Below are 9899 nucleotides of genomic sequence, written 5' to 3'. Positions count from 1 at the left end.
AGACCTCTGAAAAGAATTGTAGTATACTCTGAAAATGACAGAAACATTGTTGAAACACATTAAAGACCTAAATAAAGAGAGAGCCTACATTCATGTATTGTTAAACTTGATATTTTTAAGATGGCAATGCTGCCCAAATTGATCCACAGATTCAATACAGTCCTATCAAAATTCTTGTTTGCTTTTCTATGCATAAATTGAAAATCTAACCCTCAAAGTCATGTGGAAATGCAAGGGACCAAATGTAACCAAAACAATTTTGAAAAAGAAGAAACAAGTTGGAGGATTTACACCTTCTGATTTCGAAAAATGCTACAAAGCTACAGTAATCAAGGTATCGCAGTACTGGCATATGGGTAGACATACAATGTTTTTGTCATCACTGCAATGTAATTGAGAGTCAATAAATAAACCCTTAGGTAATGAACAGTCTGACTTCGTTTTATGATATTTGACTACTGACAGCTTTTAAACCACACCCTTCCCTCTACCCTTTCTGTTTCACGTCTGGGTAAGCCGATAGGAAAGCCAGAGTGCTCCCTCCTTTGATGCAGGCAGGAAGTCCAAATCATGTATGGGAATCTTCATCCAGGCCCCACATCCTAACCGCCATAAAAACTGGAAGCTATTCTTCTTTACCCTGATCTCTCAAACCATTTTCAGAGCTGCTTGGGAGCCACCTTGATCTCCTGCAGAAACCCTCGCCATTGGAGAATAAACTTTTTACACCCTCTTGGTGTCTGTGGTGGTCCATGCTGCATGGCCACAAAACACCTTATATTTATGGCCAATGAATTCTTGACAAGGGTGCGGAGATCATTCAATGGAGAAGGAGTAGTCTTTTCAACAAATCATGCTGAAACAACTAGATATGTACAGGCAAAAAATGAAATTGGACCCCTACCTCACAACATATACAAAATTTAGCTCAAATAGGTTATAGACCTGAATGTAACAGCTAAAATTATAAAAATCTTAAAAAATTGGAGTAAATCTTTGTGACTTTGGGTTAAGCAATGGTCTTAGACACCAAAAGTACAAGCAACAAAAGAAAAATTAGAGGAATTGGACTTCATCAAAAGTAAAAACTTTTATCGCTTCTCGGCCTTTTGGCTAAGATCAAGTGGAGTATCTGTTCTTATCAGTTTAAAAGTAAAAACTTTTGTGCATCAAAAGACACTATCAACAAACTGATAAGACAACCCACAGAATGGGAAAAAATATTTTCAGATCATGCGTCTAATGAGGGTTTCTTTCTCAGAATATGTAAAGAACTCTGGCAACTCAGTAAAATTGTATAAATAGGCAAAGCATTTGAATAGATATTTCTCCAGAGACACATAAATGGCCAACAAGCACATGAAAAGATGCTGAACATTATTAGTCATCAGGGATATTCAAATTAAATCACAGTGAGATACCATTTCACACCCACAAGGATGGCTATAATGAAAAGAAAATTAAAATAACAAGTGTGGGCAAGGATGTGGAGACACTGAAACCCTTGTATATTGCTTATGGGAATGTAAAATGGTATGGCCTCAGTGGATAACATTTGACAGTTCCTCACAAGTTAAACATGGAATTACTATATGACCTATCAATTATACTCCTAGTGTATACCCAACAGGATTAAAAGCAGGCATTCAAAAAAAATGGTATATGAATGTTTCATAGCAGCATTACTCGTAACAGCCGAAATGTGGGAAAAATGCCACTCATATGATGAACAGATAAATAAAATGTTTGTATGTCCATACAATGGAATAGTATTCAGCAATATAAAGGGATTAATTACTGACACATGCTACAGAAGGGATGAACCTTGAAAACGTACTAAGTGAAAGAAGCCATTCACAAAAGACATCATGTTGTTTAATTCCATTTATATAAAATATCCCAAACAGGCAAATCCATAGAGACAGAAAGTAGACTACTGGTGGCCAGGGGCTGTGGCAGAGGAGAATGCCAAGGGACTGCTAATGGGGACAGGATTTCTTTGCGGGGGTGGTAAAGATGTTCTGAAACGTGATTATGAGAATGGATGCATAATCCTGTGCATATACTAAAAATCATTGAATTCTTTTATTTTAAAATGGGCAAGTTTTATGATATGTAAATCATACCTCCAAAAATCCGCAGAAAAATTAAATACAAGAAAAATTGTTGTAGGAAGTTTGCAATTTGAGAACGAGTCAAAGAAGACTAATAAAGAAGTTTGAATGAATTACCCTAGACTCTCTGCTATTATAATGCTAACTCTATGATTTAAACACCGTACCTAATTTTAATGAAGCAACCGATATCCAGACATTGTGTTCCGCTGCCGGGTGGGTAGTCATCTGGAAGACGTTCCCCACTGCCAGAAGTTCTCGGCAATCTTCCCAGTAAACCTGGATAGTAATGCCTACCCTTTCAAATTCGAAATTCCACTGAATTACCTATGCAACCGATAGTTTTTCTGTGAAACTTTATCCTTTCCCTTCAAACTAGAGATTAAATTCACATAATCGTGTCAGAATGGAAGACATATTCTATAGGAAGGCATTCTGCAGATCAGTGTGGGACCAAGTTTTTTAAGGAGGCAAGGGATATAGAGAAGAAACTTTACTGCTAAACAGGACTACTTAGCTGCTGCATCTTCAGGCAATGCTATTATGCTGAAGGTCTTCTGATGCTTACCTTGTATATAGTCAGACAGTGTAAATGGGTCTGGTAAGCCACGGTCCATTTGTTGCAGCAGCTTTATAGGCGCTGACGTAGAAACAGACAAGAGTAGAAAAAATGGCACAGAAATGGTCGTTATTCTTCACGGTGGGGATGAGGAGAAAACTATCTGTCACATACTCATTAAACATTAATATATTGTGAGAACCAGAGCTAAAATAGTGTTAAGCTGAATGTTAAAATGACAGCATTATCACTTCTATTTATTTCGGTAGAATAAACTCTGATGAACGAATGACACTGCAAGGCCCAGAAGTTAGGAGTGTGCACTGAGTGCCAAGGGCTTGGATTGCAAAACCATGAAAAGACTGGATTCAAGCAATTCCAAAATAAGGATTTTCCAAATCCCAAAGAGTAGGAGGCCATTGTTTTAATGGAATGGAAAGGCTTCTTCCCCTCAGTTTAGAAAAACGTTGATATATGTTTTATTTTTTTATATTTTAATTTCTTAACTGACAAATAAAGTTGGATGTATTTATCACGTAAAACACAAGGTTTTAAAGTATATATACATGGTGGAATAGTTAAATTTATCTAATTAACAAAGGCATCACCTCACATAGCTACCATTTTTGTGGTGAGAAAATTTAACATCCACTTTCTCTGCTTTTTTCAAGAATAAAGTATATCTTCATTAATTATAGTCACCATGCTGTACAAAAGATCTCTTGAGCTTATTTCTCATAGCTAACTGTAATTACATGTCCTTTAACCAAAATCTCCCCGTCACCCCCTCCCGCTAACCACCCCAGCCTCTGGTAACCACCACTTTATTCTCTGCTTGTATGAGTTCAACTTTCTTACATCCCACATATGAGTGAGATCGTGCAGTATTTGTCTTTCTGCGCCTGGGTTCTTTCACTTAACACGTCCTCCAGGTTCATTCACGTTGTCACAAATGACAGAATTTGGTTCCTTTTAGGGATGAATAGTATTCCATCGTGTGTGTGTGTGTGTGTGTGTGTGTGTGTGTGTATAGTCATGTGTAGCTTCACAACAGGAATGTGTTCTGAGAAATGAGTCGTTAGGTGATTTCATTGTTGTACAAACATCATAAAGTATATACTCACACAAACCTAGGTGGTATAGCCTACTTCACAGGTAGGCTGTATGGTACTGCCATTATAATCTTATGGAACCACCATTGTATATGTGGTCTGTTGTTGACCAAAATGTCATCATGTAGTGCATGATTGTACCACATTTTCTTTATCCGTTCTTCAGTTGATGGACACTTGGGTTGATTACACATCTCTTCTATTGTGAATAGTGCTGCAATAAAAATGAGAGTGCAGATATCTTTTTGACATACTTATTTCCTTTGACTATATACCCAGTAGAGGGATTTCTGAATCAAACGGTAGTCCTATTTTTAATTCTTTGAGGGACCTCCATACTGTTTTCCATAATGGCTGCACCAATTTACAGTCCCAACAACAGGGTGTCGGGGTTCCCTTTTCTCCACATTCTTGCCAACCCTTTTTATCTTTTGTCTTTTTGTAATAGCCACTCTAACAGGTTGAGGTTATATCCCATTTTGGTTTTCATTTGTATTGCCCTAAGAATTAGTGACATTGAGCATTTTTTCATATGCCTGTTGGCCATTTGTACGTCTCATTTTGAGAAATATCTACTCAGGTCTTCTGCACATCTTTAAATCGAGTTATTTCTTTTCTTGTTATTGAGTTTTTCAAGTTCCTTATATATTTCGAATGTTAACTCCTTATCAGATGTGTAATTTGCAAATATTTTCTCCCATTCTGTAAGTTGCCCCTTCACTCTGTTGATTGTTTCTTTTGCTGTGCGGAAGCTTTTAGTTTGATGTAATCCCATTTGTCTGTTTTTACTTTTGTCGCCTGTGCTTTTGAGGTTATATCCAAAAATTCATCGCCCAGTGTCATGGAGTTTTCCCCTAGGTTTTCTTCTAATAGCTTCACAGTTTTCTGTTTTACACGTAAGTCTTTAATCCATTTTGAGTTGATTTTTGTTAAGAGGTAAGGGTCCAATTTTTTCTTCTTCATGCGCATATCTAGTTTTCCCAATGCCACTTATTAAAGAGACTGTCCTTTCCCCATTCTGTGCTATTGGCACCTTTGTCAAAAATCAGTTGGCTGCAAATGCATGGATTTATTTATGGGCTCTCTATTCTGTTCCATTGGTCCATGTGTATGTTTTTATGCCAGTACCATGCTGTTTGGGTTGCTATAGCTTTGTAGTATATTTTGAAGTCAGGTAGTGTGATGCCTCCAGATTTGTTCTTTTTGCTCAGGATTGCTTTGGCTAGTCAGGGTCTTTTGTGATTCCACACAAATTTCAGAATTTTTTTTTTTCTATCTCTGTGAAGAATTTTAATGCTATTTTCATAGATGTTGCATTGAATCTGTAAATTGCTTTGGGAAGTATGGACATTTTAACAATATTTATTTTTTCAGTTCATGAACACAGGCTATCTTTCTATTTATTTATGTGTTCTCCAAATTGTTCATCAATGTTTTATAGGTTTTAGTGTAGAGATATTTCATCTCCTTGGTTAAATTTATTGCTAAATATTTTATTTATTTTGTAGCTATTATAAATGAGATTTTAAAAAATACCTTTTTCATTCAGATCCCTATATAGGGATGGCCGGTTAGCTCACTTGGGGGAGCGTGGTGCTGACAACACCGAGTCAAGGGTTAAGATCCCCTTACTGGTCATCTTTTTAAAAAAATAAAAATAAAAATAAAAATACCTTTTGCAGATAGTTTGCTGTTAGTGCATAGAAACATCACTGGTTTTTGTATGTTGATTTTATATCCTGCAGCTTTACTGAATTTATTAATTCTAACAGTTCTTTGGTTAAGTCTTGAAGGTTTTTATACAAAAGATTTCATCATCTGCAAATGGCGACAATGTAACTTCTTCCTTTCCAATTTGGATGCCTTTTCTTTCTCTTGCCTAATTGCTCTGGCTAGGACTTTCAGTGCTAGTTAAATAGAATGGTGAAAATGGGCATCCTTGTCTGGTTCCAGATCTTACAAGAAAAGCTTTGAACATTTTCTCATTTAGGATGATGTTAGCTGTGGGTTTGCCATACATAGCTTTTATAGTGTTGAGGTACATTTCTTCTATATTTAATTTGTTGACAGGTTTTATAATGAACCAGTGTTAAATGCTGTCAGATGCTTTTCTGCATTGATTGACATGATCATATCATTTCTGTCATTCATTTTATTAATGCAATGCATCATGTTTATTGATTTGTGTATGTGGAACCATCCTTGCATCTCTGGGATGTATCCCGATTGATCACAGTGAATAATCTTTTTAATGTGCTGTTGAATTCAATCCTCTATTATTCTGTTGAGAATTTTTGTGTCTACATTCATCAGGGATTTTGGCCTGTAGTTTTGTTGTGTCCTTCTCTGGTTTTGGTATCAGGGTAATGCTGGCCTCCCTCATAGAATGAGTTTGAAACTATTTCCCTCTCTTCAATTTTTGGAAATAGTTTGAGAAGAATTAGTGTTAATTTTTCTTTAAATGTTTGGTAGAATTCAACAGTGAGGTCGTCAGGTCCCGAGCTTTTCTTCGGTGAGTGACTGTTTACTGCTGATTCAATTTCATTTGTCATTATTGGCCTGTTCACATTTTCTACTTTTTTATAATTCGATCTTGGTAGTTTATATGTGTCCAGAAATTTACCCACTTCTTCTAGGTTATTCAATTTGTTGGCATATAATTGTTCATAAAAGTCTCTTATGACCTTTTTATATCTGTGACATCAGTTATAATGTCTCCTTTCTCATCTCTGATTTCGCTTTCTCTTTTTATTTCTTTTTTAAAATTTTTAATCGACACATAATAATTGTACATACTTATGGGGTACATTGTTATATTTCAATATGTGTACACAATGTATAATAGTCAAATTAGGGTAATTGGCATATCCTTCACCCCAGATGTTTATCATTTCTTAGTGGTGAGAACATTCGAAATCCTCTTTTCTTTCTATTTTGAAATATACAATATATTATCATTAACCATAGTCACCCCACTGTGTAATGGAACACTACAACTTATTCCTCCAATCTAACTTTGACTTTGTACCCGTTGACCAACCTGTCCCCATCCTCCCCTTCTTCTAACTGTCCCATCCTCTGGAAACCACAACTCTACTCTCTATTTCTATGAGATCAACTTTTTTAGATTCCACAAAGGAGTGAGATCGTGCGGTGTCTGTCTTTGTGTGTGTGGTTCACTTCACGTAACATAATGACTTCCAGTTCCATCCATGCTGCTGCAAATGACAGAATTTCATTCATTTTTTATGGCTGAATAGTATTCCATTGTGTAAATATATCACCTTTTAATTAAAACATTGATTGTACATATTTATGGGAAACAGATTTATATCTCAATACATGTATACAATGTGTGATGATCTATTCAGGGTAATTGTCATATGCATCATTGCAAAAGAATCATTTATTGTGATGTGCACATTTGATCTCCTCTCTTCTAGTCATTTGGTAACATGCAGTAAGTCACTGTTAATTATAGATTCCTGGGTAGATTGTACTCCAATAGGACTTATTTCTTCTATCTAATGTAATTGGATGTCCATTAACCAACTTCTCACTAACCTCTATCCCCTCTCCCCTTTCCCACCTCTGGTAACCAGTTCTTCTCCCTCCTTTTAACGGTTCAACTTATTATTATTTACTTTTTGTTTGTTTGTTTTGTTCTCTTTTTTCGCTCCCACAGGTGAATGAGGACCTGTGGTATTTCTCTTTCTGTGCCTGGCTTATTTCACTTACCATAATTTCCTCCAGGCTCAACCATGTTGCTGTGAATGGCAGAATTTCATTCTTCTTATGGCTGAGTAGCCTTCCATTGTGTACATATACCACATTTTCTTTATCCATTCATCTGTTGATGGACACTTAGGTTGGTTCCATACCTTGGCTACTGTGAATAGAGCTGTGGTAAACATGGGAGTGCAGGTATCCCTGCGACATAATGATTTCTATTCCCCTGGATATATACCCAGTAGTGGAATTGCTGGGTCACATGTAGTTGTTTGAGAAACCTCCATACTGTTTTCCATAATGGCTGCACTAATTTACAGTCCCACCAGCCGTGTAGAAGTGTTCCCCTTTCTCCACATCTTTGCCAGCATTCGTTATTTTCTGTTTTTTTGAAAATAGCCAGTCTAACTGGGGTGAGATGATGTCTCGATGTGGGTTTGATTTGCATTTCTCTGATGGTTAGTGATGTCAAAAATTTTTTCATATACCTGTTGGCCATTTGTATGTCTTCTTTGAAAAATATCGATTCAGCTCCCTTGCCCACTTTTTAACTTGGTTATTTGTTTTTTTGCTATTGCATATTCTGGATATTAATCCCTTTCAGATGCATAGTTTGCAAATATTTTCTACAGGTCTATAGATTTTTTCTTCATTCTGTTGTTTCCTTTGTTGTGCAGAAGCTTTTTAGTCTGATATTATCCCATCTGTGTATTTGTTCTTTTGTTGCCTGTGCTTTTGTGGTCTTATTCGTAAAATCTTTCCCTTGGACTATGTCCTGGAGCATTCTGCCTGTGTTTTCTTCTAGAAGCTTTATAGTTTCAGGTCTTATGTTTAAGTCTGTAATCCATTTTTAGTTGGTTTTGGTATATGGTGAGAGACAGGAGTCTAGTTTCATTTTTCTACACATGGATATTCAGCTTTCCCGGCATCATTCATTGAAGAGACTTTCCTTTCACCACTGGAGTCTTTAGAGCCTTTATTGAAGATCAATTGCTTGTAAGTACATGAGTTGTTTATGGGTTTTTTAATTGACTCATTGGTCCAAGTTTGTTTTTATGCCAGTAACATGATATTTTCGTTACTATAGCTTTGTAGTATAATTTGAAGGCACGTAATGTAATGCCTCCCACTTTACTCTTTTTGCTCAGGATTGCTATGACTATTCAAGGTCTTTTGTTGTTCTATGTGAATGTTAAGATTGTTTTTTCTATTTCTGTGAAGAATGTCATTGGTACTTTGATTGGGATTGCATTGAATCTGTAGATCGCTTTGGGTAGTATGGACATTTTTACAATCTTAATTCTACCAATCCATCAGCATGGAACGTCTTTCCATTTTTGTGTGTGTTCACGTTAATTTATTTCATCAGTGTTTTGTACTTTTAACTGTAGAGATCTTTCACCTCCTTGGTTAGATTTATACCTGGGTTTTTTTTTTTTTTTTCTGGAAGCTCCGTTAGTCCATTTCTGTTGTTTATCACAAAATACCTGGAACCCCGTAATGTGTAAGAAGACAAAATTTACTACTTACATTTTCAGTGGCTGGGAAGTCCAGTGTCCAGAGAATACATCTGGTGAAGGCCATCCTTGGTGGTGGCTTTACAGCAATGTAAGGGTCTCACATGGCAGAAAAATGGTGGAGCAGAGAGAGCTCCTCGTGTGCTTTCTTTTAAAGTGCTCAGAACCACACCCGTGACCACCATTAAACCATCAACTTAATCACCTCTTCAAGGCCCCACCTTGCAATTACCATAATAGGACTACCCATCCTCAACAGTTACAATGGGGATCAAGCTTCTAATACATAAAGCTTGGGGGACACAATTCAGTCCCTGTCATTCAGCCTCTGGCCCCCCAAATGTATGTCCTTCTCACAGGTATATGTACTCATTCTATCCCCCAAATCTTAGCTTGTTTCAACTCAAAGGTCTAAAGTTCAGAGTTCTATCTGTGAAATCAAAACAAGTCATCTACTGCAAAGATACAATGGTGGGATAAGCATAGGGTAAATATTTCCACTCAAAAAGAGAGATATAGACCAAAAGAAAGAGGCAACAGGTCCTAAGCAACTCTGAAATCCAGCAGAGCAGGCATTAGATCTTAAAGCTGGTGAATCATGTACCTTGACTCCATGTTCCACATCCACTGCACAGTAGTGTGGGGGTTGGGTCCCCAAGTGATCAGGGTGCTCTGCTCCTGTGGCTTTCCTGGTCTCGGCTCCTGTGGTGCTTCGGCTCTCTCGGGCTGGCATTGCAAGCTGATAGCTCTACAGGTCTTGTGTCTCCTTGGCAGCTCTGCTCTCATGGCTCCACTAGGCATTGCACCGGTGGGGTTTTTCTGCTGCGACTTCGACCCCACATTTCCTCTTGGCATCGCTCTAACAAAG

The 9899-nt window shown here is 37.1% G+C and overlaps 1 pseudogene; it reads left to right on the top strand.

Moving 5' to 3' along the window:
- Positions 1 to 1093: 1093 nt before the first annotated feature.
- Positions 1094 to 1307, top strand: LOC134368880 (U2 spliceosomal RNA; annotated as a pseudogene).
- Positions 1308 to 9899: the final 8592 nt, after the last annotated feature.

The sequence above is a fragment of the Cynocephalus volans genome, chromosome X, assembly GCF_027409185.1.
Source record: "Cynocephalus volans isolate mCynVol1 chromosome X, mCynVol1.pri, whole genome shotgun sequence".
NCBI lineage: Eukaryota > Metazoa > Chordata > Mammalia > Dermoptera > Cynocephalidae > Cynocephalus > Cynocephalus volans.
The sequence above is the reverse complement of the archived record's forward strand: the minus strand, read 5'-3'. Positions and strand labels throughout refer to the sequence as shown.